Raw genomic sequence first — 9,647 nt, 5'->3', positions numbered from 1 at the left:
TTATGCCACATATGCATGTTGTATGTGAAGAGTTTCAAATAGTTTTTGGTGCATAGAGATGACAGTTTTATCTTGGGAATGAGCGAGTACATTGCTTGAAGTGGAAACCGCGTGATGAGTTACAGGGATTGATGAAGCGGTGATCAAGGAGCGGTCGAGGTTGTCTTGAATGATGTGCAATGATTGCTATGTAATCCAACGATCATACTTGAACCAATTTGTTTGTAATCTCTATGAGATCTTAGGTTTGTGATGTGTTAGTGACCTATTATTTTTCTTATAAGGTCGATGAGTTGTTTTATTGTAATGTTGGCAATTTTGGTTAAGTGTAAGAGTGATTGGTTGCCGAACCAGGACACATATCTACAGTATGTGTGAAGGCAAATAGGAGCATGAAAAGGATCTGATCAAGCAGAGTAGTGTTATTCACCAAATTAGAAAAACCTTGTTGTTCTCTAACAATTACAACACTCAAATCCCTAAATAGGGTAAGCTCTAACAGGCTTAGTGCTATCTAAATCCTATAACAAAGTGATCCATTAGCTTGGATTTCAAATCCTCTACCGAGGTTACTCCTAATAGGGTATTGCTTCTAATACGGCATTATAGTCAATCTCTTAACTGAGTGGTCCCTAACAAGATTTGTTCTTAACAGGACTTTTTGTAAAGATTCAACAAGCTTGGCTCCTAATAGGGCAAACTTTAGAAGAGTTCAGAATACTTGTGGGTATTCATCCACACCGTGATTTTTCCCATTTTGGTTTCTACATCAAAAGCATTGTGTCAAGTGGAGAATGTTTTTTGTGGTTATGTTTGATACGATTAATTTGCTTAACTGCTAAATCCACTTAGATATGATATGATGACCGACAGTAGTCTGAAATGTGCTTTTACTTTTGTCAATAAAGTATTTGGATGTTTTGGTCAAATGGTTTGAGAGTTTCAGAGTTGTTTTACTGTTATTCTGATACACCAGTCAAACTGGTATACTGTCAGTGATGTTGCAATTTGTAGTTCAGTGTTTGAACCAGTTAGTTTTGAGTTTGACTTGAGAGGTTGTTTTTGAGTTTGGTGAAAGTTTAGTCAGTTTTCTATCTACTGATTCACCCCCCCTCTTAGTATTTGTCTGGATCCTTATTGATTCATCATACCATCAATTGGTATCAGAGCATTTCAGGTCCTCTAGTGTCTAAGCCTAACAACTTGAGGCAAAGATCTAGAAGAACATGATGAAGAAATAAGGTCTGAAGTTTAATAGGTAAAACTACAAAATATGGGGTGATAGAATGAAAATCTATATCAAGAGTCTAGGAAGTCAATACTGGGAACATGTTGTTACTCAATATGTTGCACCTAGTGGAACTATGTTTGATGATCAAAAGAAAGAGCAACAAGAAAATAATCAAGCGTTGGAGGTCATTATCAGTTGTTTGTCTTATTCAGAGTATGTTGATGTCCATGGTCTGAAGACTGCTTATGAGGCATGGAAGAAACTTGAGGAAATCTATAGCGGTGATGAGCATGTGAAGATTGCCAAAGAAGAGAGTCTGAGAGGTAAATTTCATGACATGCGGATGGCTGAAGGTGAGAATATTCAACAATATGGTCAGAGGATCAAGGAGAGAGTTGGTGAGATCAAGAGTGTTGGTGGTAAAGTGGAGGATCAACACTATCCGAGTTGCAGCCATTCAAGAGATAAAGTCTATTGATAAAACTAAGGTAACTCTTGACTCCATCATTAGTAAACTTACTGCATTTGAATTAAATGGCTATGATGGTAGTGCTCATAAATCTGAATCTGCATTTAGAGCTTTAGTTTCTAACCCACCTATGAGGAAAAGAAGAGATGTTAGTCACAGTTATGAGTCTAGATCTAGTAGAGAATTTGATGATGAAGATAGTCTGATCGAGCTTGAAGCATTGTTGGCCAAGAGGTTGCCCAGAGGTATCGGTAAGTACATAGGTAAATTACCTTTGAAATGTTTTGCATGTAACAAGACTGGACACATTGCAGTTGATTGTCCTAATGGTGACAATGAGCACAAGCATGAGAAGTACAAGAATTACAAAGGAAAAGGCAAAAGAGATTGTCTTATTGTAGTTGATGGCGGTATCACTGATGAGGAATCGATGCTAATGAAGACATTGTCTTTGATGCCATTAAAGAGGAGACATATGATCAGAAGGCATTAGTTTCTCGCATGGATAGTTCTGATGATTGGATTATAGATAGTGGTTGTTCACACCACATGACCGGTGACCGGAGTAAGTTTCTTACTTTGAAAGAATTTGATGGAGGAGCTGTGAGATTTGGAAATGACTCACCCTGTATGGTAAAAGGAAAGGGAGCCATTTCTCTTAATGGAAAGAGAAGTGCAGATGGTGTCTACTGGGTTGAAGGATTAAAGCACAATCTTTTAAGTGTAGCTCAACTCAATGAAAGAGGTTATCCACTGGAATTTAAGAATGGAATGTGCAAAATCTATGGGAGCAAAGGTGACCTGATTGCAACCGGCAAGTAGACAAAAGGTAACCTCTTTCACCTGAATCCTAAAGTCAACAACTGTTTAATTGCTAAAGTAGATGATAGTTGGCTTTGGCATCAGAGATTTTGTCATATAAATTTTGATAACATTGTTACGGTCAGTAAGTCCAAGTCGGTAAGAGGTTTGCCTCAGTTGGACAAACCGATGAATGCTCTGTGCAAGGAATGTCAGTTAGGAAATATGACATCCTCAACTTTTAAGAGAAAATCCTTCTCAGCAAAATATTTTTTAGAATTGGTTCATACAGATCTCTGTGGACCAATAAGGACTAAAAGTATTCAAGGTGACAGATATTTTATGATCTTCACTGATGATTGCTCAAGAATGATGTGGATCACATTCTTGAAGGATAAAACATAAGCCTTTAGTAAGTTCAAGGCATTCAAGGCCTTAACTAAAAAGGAAAGTGGTAAGAAGATAAAGTGTTTGAGGACTGATCAAGGTGGTGAATTTACTTCAGATGAATTCACTAGATATTCTGAAGACAATGGAATTAAGAGGCAGCTTTCTACACCGAGGACACAAAAGAAAAATGGTATTGTAGAGAGAAACAACCGGTCAGTTGTTGAAGCTGCTAGAACAATGCTTATACAAGGAGGAGTAGCAAAAACTTTCTAGAGAGAAGATTTCAGCACATCTGTCTACACTATGAACCGGATATTGGTAAAGAGAGGTAAGGACAAAAATCCTTATGAATATTGGTATGGTAGATCACCTAATGTCAGTTATTTTAAGATTCTTGGCAATAAATGTTTTATCAAGAGAGGTGACTATGTTAGTAAGTTTGAGGATAAAAGTGATGAAGGCATATTTATTGGTTACTCCACCAAGAGTAAGGCCTACAAATGTTACAACAATCGGACACAGAGAATCATTGAAAGTGTTGATGTCTGAGTGGATGAGTGTCTTGAAGTTTTAGGAGAAACTAGTAAAGAAAAGAAGGAAGATGAACCTTACATTCTGGTTTTGGAACCAGAATCAGTGAAGCCAGAAGCTGGTGAAGTGAATGATGTATTATCAGTTCAACCTGAATGGGTAGATTCAGAAGAAGAAGATAATAGTGAGGAAGAAGAACCTAAAGATAATGATAATGTCATTCCAAGGTATATGAGACTCAATCATAATCCTGCCCAGATTATTGGACATAAAGATGCTGAAGTATTAACCAGTAGAAGAATTAGAGAGAATTCTGGCATGATCTCCACTATTGAGCCTAGAACTGCTAAGGAAGGATGATCATTGGATTAAAGCTATGGAGGAAGAGCTTGACCAAATTGAGAAGAACAACACATGGACCCTAGTACCCAGACCAGAGAATAAAAATGTGATAGGTACTAAATGGGTATTCAGAAATAAACTAAATGAATATGGAGTAGTAGTCAGAAACAAAGCTAGATTGGTATGCAAAGGAAGAAGGAGAAGACTATGGTGATATATTTGCACTAGTTGCTATATTGGAAGGTGTTAGGACTCTACTTGCATTTGCAGCATATAGTGGATTCAAAGTATATCAGATGGATGTGAAATCAACATTTCTAAATGGAATACTGGAAGAAGAAGTATACATTGAGCAGCCAGATGGTTATGCTTTGACGGATGTAAAGAATATGGTGTGTAAACTTCACAAGGCACTATATGGTTTGAAGCAAGCACCAAGAGCATGGTATGAAAGGCTACATTCACACCTAATGAAGATAGTTTTTCAGAGAACCAATGAAGACAACAATGTATATCTCAAACCTGAAGGAGATAAGATACTAGTTAGTGAAGTGTTTGTGGATGATATCATATTTGGAGGCAATGATGACATGAGTGATGACCTTGCAAATGAGATGAAAAGTGAATTTGAAATGTCTCTAGTAGGAGAGATAAAATCCTTCATAGGTTTGCAAATTCAGCAGATGAAGAGGGGTATTTTTATCACACAGTCTAAGTATGTGAAAGAGGTATTGAAGACATTTGGAATGAGTGACTATAAACTAGTTGGGACACCTATGGTTACAGGTTGTAAACTATCTAAGGAGGAGGATGTTGCATCTGTTGATGAAAAGGAGTATAGATCAATGATAGGGAAATTGCATTATGTTGTTCATAGCAAACCGAGTATTGCTCATGCAGTTGGTTTAGTTGCCAGATTTTAGAAGAATCCAAAGGAGACACACTTGATAGCAACCAAAAGGATATTCAAATATTTGAAAGGTACTATTGACTATGGATTATGGTATCTATATGCAGGTAACTTTGATTTCAAGGTTTATACAGATGCAGACTGGGTAGGTAATGTTGATGATGATGAATACTAATAGGGGGTGAATTGGTATACTAAAAAATATTGTAAACAAACTTTTAAACAATTTAGCAGATAACCGGCACAGCATATTCACTAATGAACCGATTAAGATAAATGCAAGCCAAATAGAAAACAAAGCATTCACCCACAAGAGCACAATCACCATAACACAAGATATTTTACATGGAAACCCAAATGGGAAAAACCACGGTGAGCAAAAACTCACAAGTAACTATCTGCATAATAGAAACCAGACCGGTTAAGGTCATACAATGTTCTTCACCAGAACAGATCCTGTTAGGAATCTAGATCTCTGTTAGGAGATAAGTCATGTTAAAGACTACCTTGCTAGAGGATTTCAGATCCATAGTTATGAACCACCTCGTTAGAGGATTTACAAAGGCTTTGCTATGCCTACCCGATTAAGGGTTTCAGACTTGTCGAAGATATTAGTAATCAACAAGTGAATGATCTAGACAATAGCACAACATGCTTAATTAGATCCTTGTTTGCTCATTTGTTAATGCATTTCAACATTACTTCAGTCTTCAATATCTCCACACTCTATCTCTTCACACAAACCTAATCTTCTCTTCAATGATCGTACATAACCTTCTCTATTCTATCACTCTTACACATGCAAACCCTAGACATGATGTCCTTATAAAGGAATCTGATTTCATGTCGGTCCAATAGAATTAGACTACAAGTTCCTAGGTACAGTGCATCTAGACACATTTGGTAACAATATACAGGTTAATACAATATACTGATTACCAGTTGTCAAAAATGAAGATTGGAAAATCGTAGTGTTCCAATCAAAAGTTAATTACCGCTTGGGTCCTTCGTACCATTTCAGATCCTTGAACCACTTGGGGTCTTCATACCACTTGGGATCCTCGTACTGCTTGAGGTCTTCATACTGCTTGGGGTCTTCAGTCAACCTGTGACCGGTAAACATCTTCTGCAAAGTACCGATAGTCTAAAGACTATACATTCAATAATACATAACACCAGTTGGAACAATTACCGGTTGAGCATAACTCATACATCGAGAAAGTGTGTGTCCATCATCAAGAAAGTGTGTGTTCATCAATGACAATCAAAACATCATCACAATGCCAATAGATGATAGGAAGAGCACAACTGGTGGTGCATTCTTTCTTGGAGGAAGACTTGTATCATGGAGCAGCAAGAAGAACGGATCTATATCATAGTCCACTACTAAAGCTTAATATGTTGCAGCGTATATGAATTGTACCCAGACAATCTGGATGAAACACATTCTAGAAGGATTCAAGTTGAAGATCACAGAACTAGTAAAGATTTTATGTGACAACGCCAGTGAAATAAATATTTCAAAGAACCTGGTGTTGCATGCTAGAACCAAGCATATTGTGTTGAAATATCATTTCTTGAGAGAGAAAGTGCAAAGTAAAGATGTATTATTGGGGAATGTATCTACAAGGAGCAGCTAGTAGATATCTTTACTAAACATCTGCCTCAGACTACTTTTGAGTATCTTAGAGGTCAGCTAGGGGTTGTGCCCCTACATGAGGTCAATTGAGCAGGTGTGGAATGCATCAGTCCCAGAGCTAATTGAAGAATCTTGAAGCAAGATTGGTGTAGAGTGGAGTTATTCCATAGGGGGAGCATCAAGTTGCAGATTATTGATGTAGAACAGTGAAGTATGACACTGCATGTTTTACTTTCACTTTGGCATTGTTGTCAAAGGGGGAGAAGAGCTATATGATTGACAGAGAGAAGATCTATAGCTAGTTACCAGCTGAACACATTGAGACTTAGTTGAAGGAGAGTACATGGTAAAATGTAAACCAGGATTCCTATACACAATCATAACAATCAAGGGTATTGATACTTGTATTGCCATCAATGCCAAAGGGAGAGATTGTTGGCATTTGCATGAAGATTGAATCGATGAATTATTATGTTGTCATTGATGTCAATTAACCGGTAATGATGTTGTAATGACGTTGTTTTGCAACCAATAGGTGAGCTAGTGAAGGAAACTAGTATTAATTGAGAAGCAGTGAGATCAACCAGTAACCCTACCTGTTGATGTGCCAAACCCTAACTGATGGAGCTTGGTGAATTGGTTGTATTGGTTTATGATCAAATGATGAACGACAATGATTATGCCACATATGCATGTTGTATGTGAAGAGTTTCAAATGGTTTTTGGCACGTAGAGATAACGGTTTTGCCTTGGGAATGAGTGAGTACATTGCATGAAGTGGAAACCATGTGATGAGTTATAGGGATCGATAAAGCGGTTGAGGTTGTCTTGAATGATGTGCAATGATTTCCATTTAATCCAACGGTCATACTTGAACCGATTTGTTTGTAATCTCTATGAGATCTTAGGTTTGTGATGTGTTACCGACCTATTGTTTTGCTTATAAGATCGATGAGTTGTTTTGTTGTAATGTTGGCAATTTTGGTTAAGTGTAAGAGTGATTGGTTGCCGAACCAGGAGATGTATCTGCAGTATGTGTGAAGGCAGATAGGAGCATGAAAAGGATATGATCAAGCAGAGTAGTGTTATTCACCAAATCAGCAAACCCTTGTTGTTCTCTAACAATTACAACAGTCAAATCCCTTAACAGGGTAAGCTCTAACAGGCTTAGTGCTATCTAAATCCTCTAGCCAAGTGATCGATTAACTTGGATTTCAAATCCTCTACCGAGGTTACTCCTAACAGGGTATTGCTTCTAATAGGGCATTATGGTCAATCCCTTAACCAGGTGGTCCCTAATAGGATTTGTTCTTAACATGAATTTTTTTAAAGCTTTAACAGGCTTGGCTCCTAACATGGCGAACTTCAGAAGAGTTCAAAATACTTGTGGGTATTCATCCCCACCGTGGTTTTTCCCATTTGGGTTTCCACATCAAAATCATTGTGTCAAGTGGAGAATGTTTTTTGTGGTTATGTTTGATATGGTTAATTTTCTTAACTGCTAAATCCACTTAGATATGATATGATGACCGACAGTAGTCTAAAATGTGCTTTTACTTTTGTCAATAAAGTATTTGGATATTTTGGTCAAATGGTTTGAGAGTTTCAAAGTTGTTTTACTATTATTCTATTATGCCAGTCAAATTGGTATACTATCAATGATATTGCAATTTGTAGTTCAGTGTTTGAACCAGTTAGTTATGAGTTTGACTTGAGAGGTTGTTTTTGAGTTTGGTGAAAGTTTAGTCAGTTTTCTATCTACTGATTCACCCCCCCTCTTAGTAGTTGTCTAGATCCTTATTGATTCATCATACCATCAAATTTATCAGTGTTGAGTTGGTTCAACACTTGCATTAGATTGAAAAGGAAGTCGACCTTCTCTAGAGACTCAACCTCATTTCTACAAGTCCCACAATTGGGAGGTTGTTTTCATGTTGCACAAGGTTAAAGACCATATGTGGTCATCTAGCGGGTTCAAATTTTGTGACAACAATTACCAATCAATCTCGCATCAACCAAAAACATTTCCTTTTCCTTGCATTTTAGTTTGTAACTGTCTTAAAACTTTCTCTACATTGTATTGAATATTTTTCTTTATGCCTTGCAGATCTACATTCACACTAAACGTGGTCATCTACATCATATCCAGAGATCTTTCAATTTTCATTAAGTTATTGTATCCAAAAATTCATTCATTTGCCAAAACATTTTGTGTCTCTGGTGACAATTCACTTCTAGACCCTTCCCATGGCATGTGGATCTAACTCGAACATCATTTGAGACATTTGGGACCTAGGAGAATCATTTCTTGCAGTCTATAATACGTTTTCATCTTCCACGGTGTATCATCTTGTATTTTGAGGCCAGCCTGCATGTTTCATTACTCATTAGGTTTTGAGACCCTGTGGTCGACAAAAGTCTTTTTTGGAGCTTGAAAAGCATAAATAAGATCATTTTATAATCATTTTGAAGACAAATGATAAGTTCAGTAATTAGATAATAAGCTTGATTATTATATTCAATCTGCTAGCTCATGGGACTATGATCATGCCAATGCACCGTGTGTAAACTTGTAATGCCTTATGGTAGGCCTGTAAGCCCATTATCATTCTAGATACTAATTTATATGATATAATTGATGTTGTTGATGATGAATATAATAATTTCATTATTTTAAGAACACGATGTTGTGTTATTTTCACTATGGTGTGCAGTTGGATGGTCCTATTCTAGACTCTCCATCTGTGACTACACCATTTGTCCCGCCGCAAGAGTTTGTTGCACAAATCATTAAAATTTGAGTTAACACGAGTAGTCTTGATTTTGAGTGTTTCTATAAAATACTCATAAGACCATGGTAACATTTTTAGTGTTATAGCCACCCTGTCTTATTATTCCATCATGGGACCAATAATTACTAACTAATCACATATATCTTTGATCTTCATCAAATGATCCTGCAAATAGATCTTCTCGTCCATCATGATCAAAACTAACAATATTCTTCAAGAAGAAGGTTGTCCCCTTATCTAATGTCTCATGCAAATGTCAAAGGTGTTTCCAAATCTCTAAAGAATATTTTCTTGAAGGAATCTTCAAAAGAATTTCATGTGACGAATAATTTAATGAGCATAATGACTTCACAATTACACTCATCAAACTTGTATTGGCCTTTATCTATAGTCATTAGTCAGGGCTTAGTCATGTGGAAGATCTAATCAAGGCACTCATATTCAAAGATAATGAGCATCTTCTACTTCCAAATATAATTTTTTCAAGTGAATCTCTTGATGCCTTTCAATATTATATTGGTCAATGAAACCATCCCTCCCAA

This window comes from Cryptomeria japonica, chromosome 7 (assembly GCF_030272615.1).
Source record: "Cryptomeria japonica chromosome 7, Sugi_1.0, whole genome shotgun sequence".
Taxonomy (NCBI): domain Eukaryota; kingdom Viridiplantae; phylum Streptophyta; class Pinopsida; order Cupressales; family Cupressaceae; genus Cryptomeria; species Cryptomeria japonica.
The sequence above is the reverse complement of the archived record's forward strand: the minus strand, read 5'-3'. Positions refer to the sequence as shown.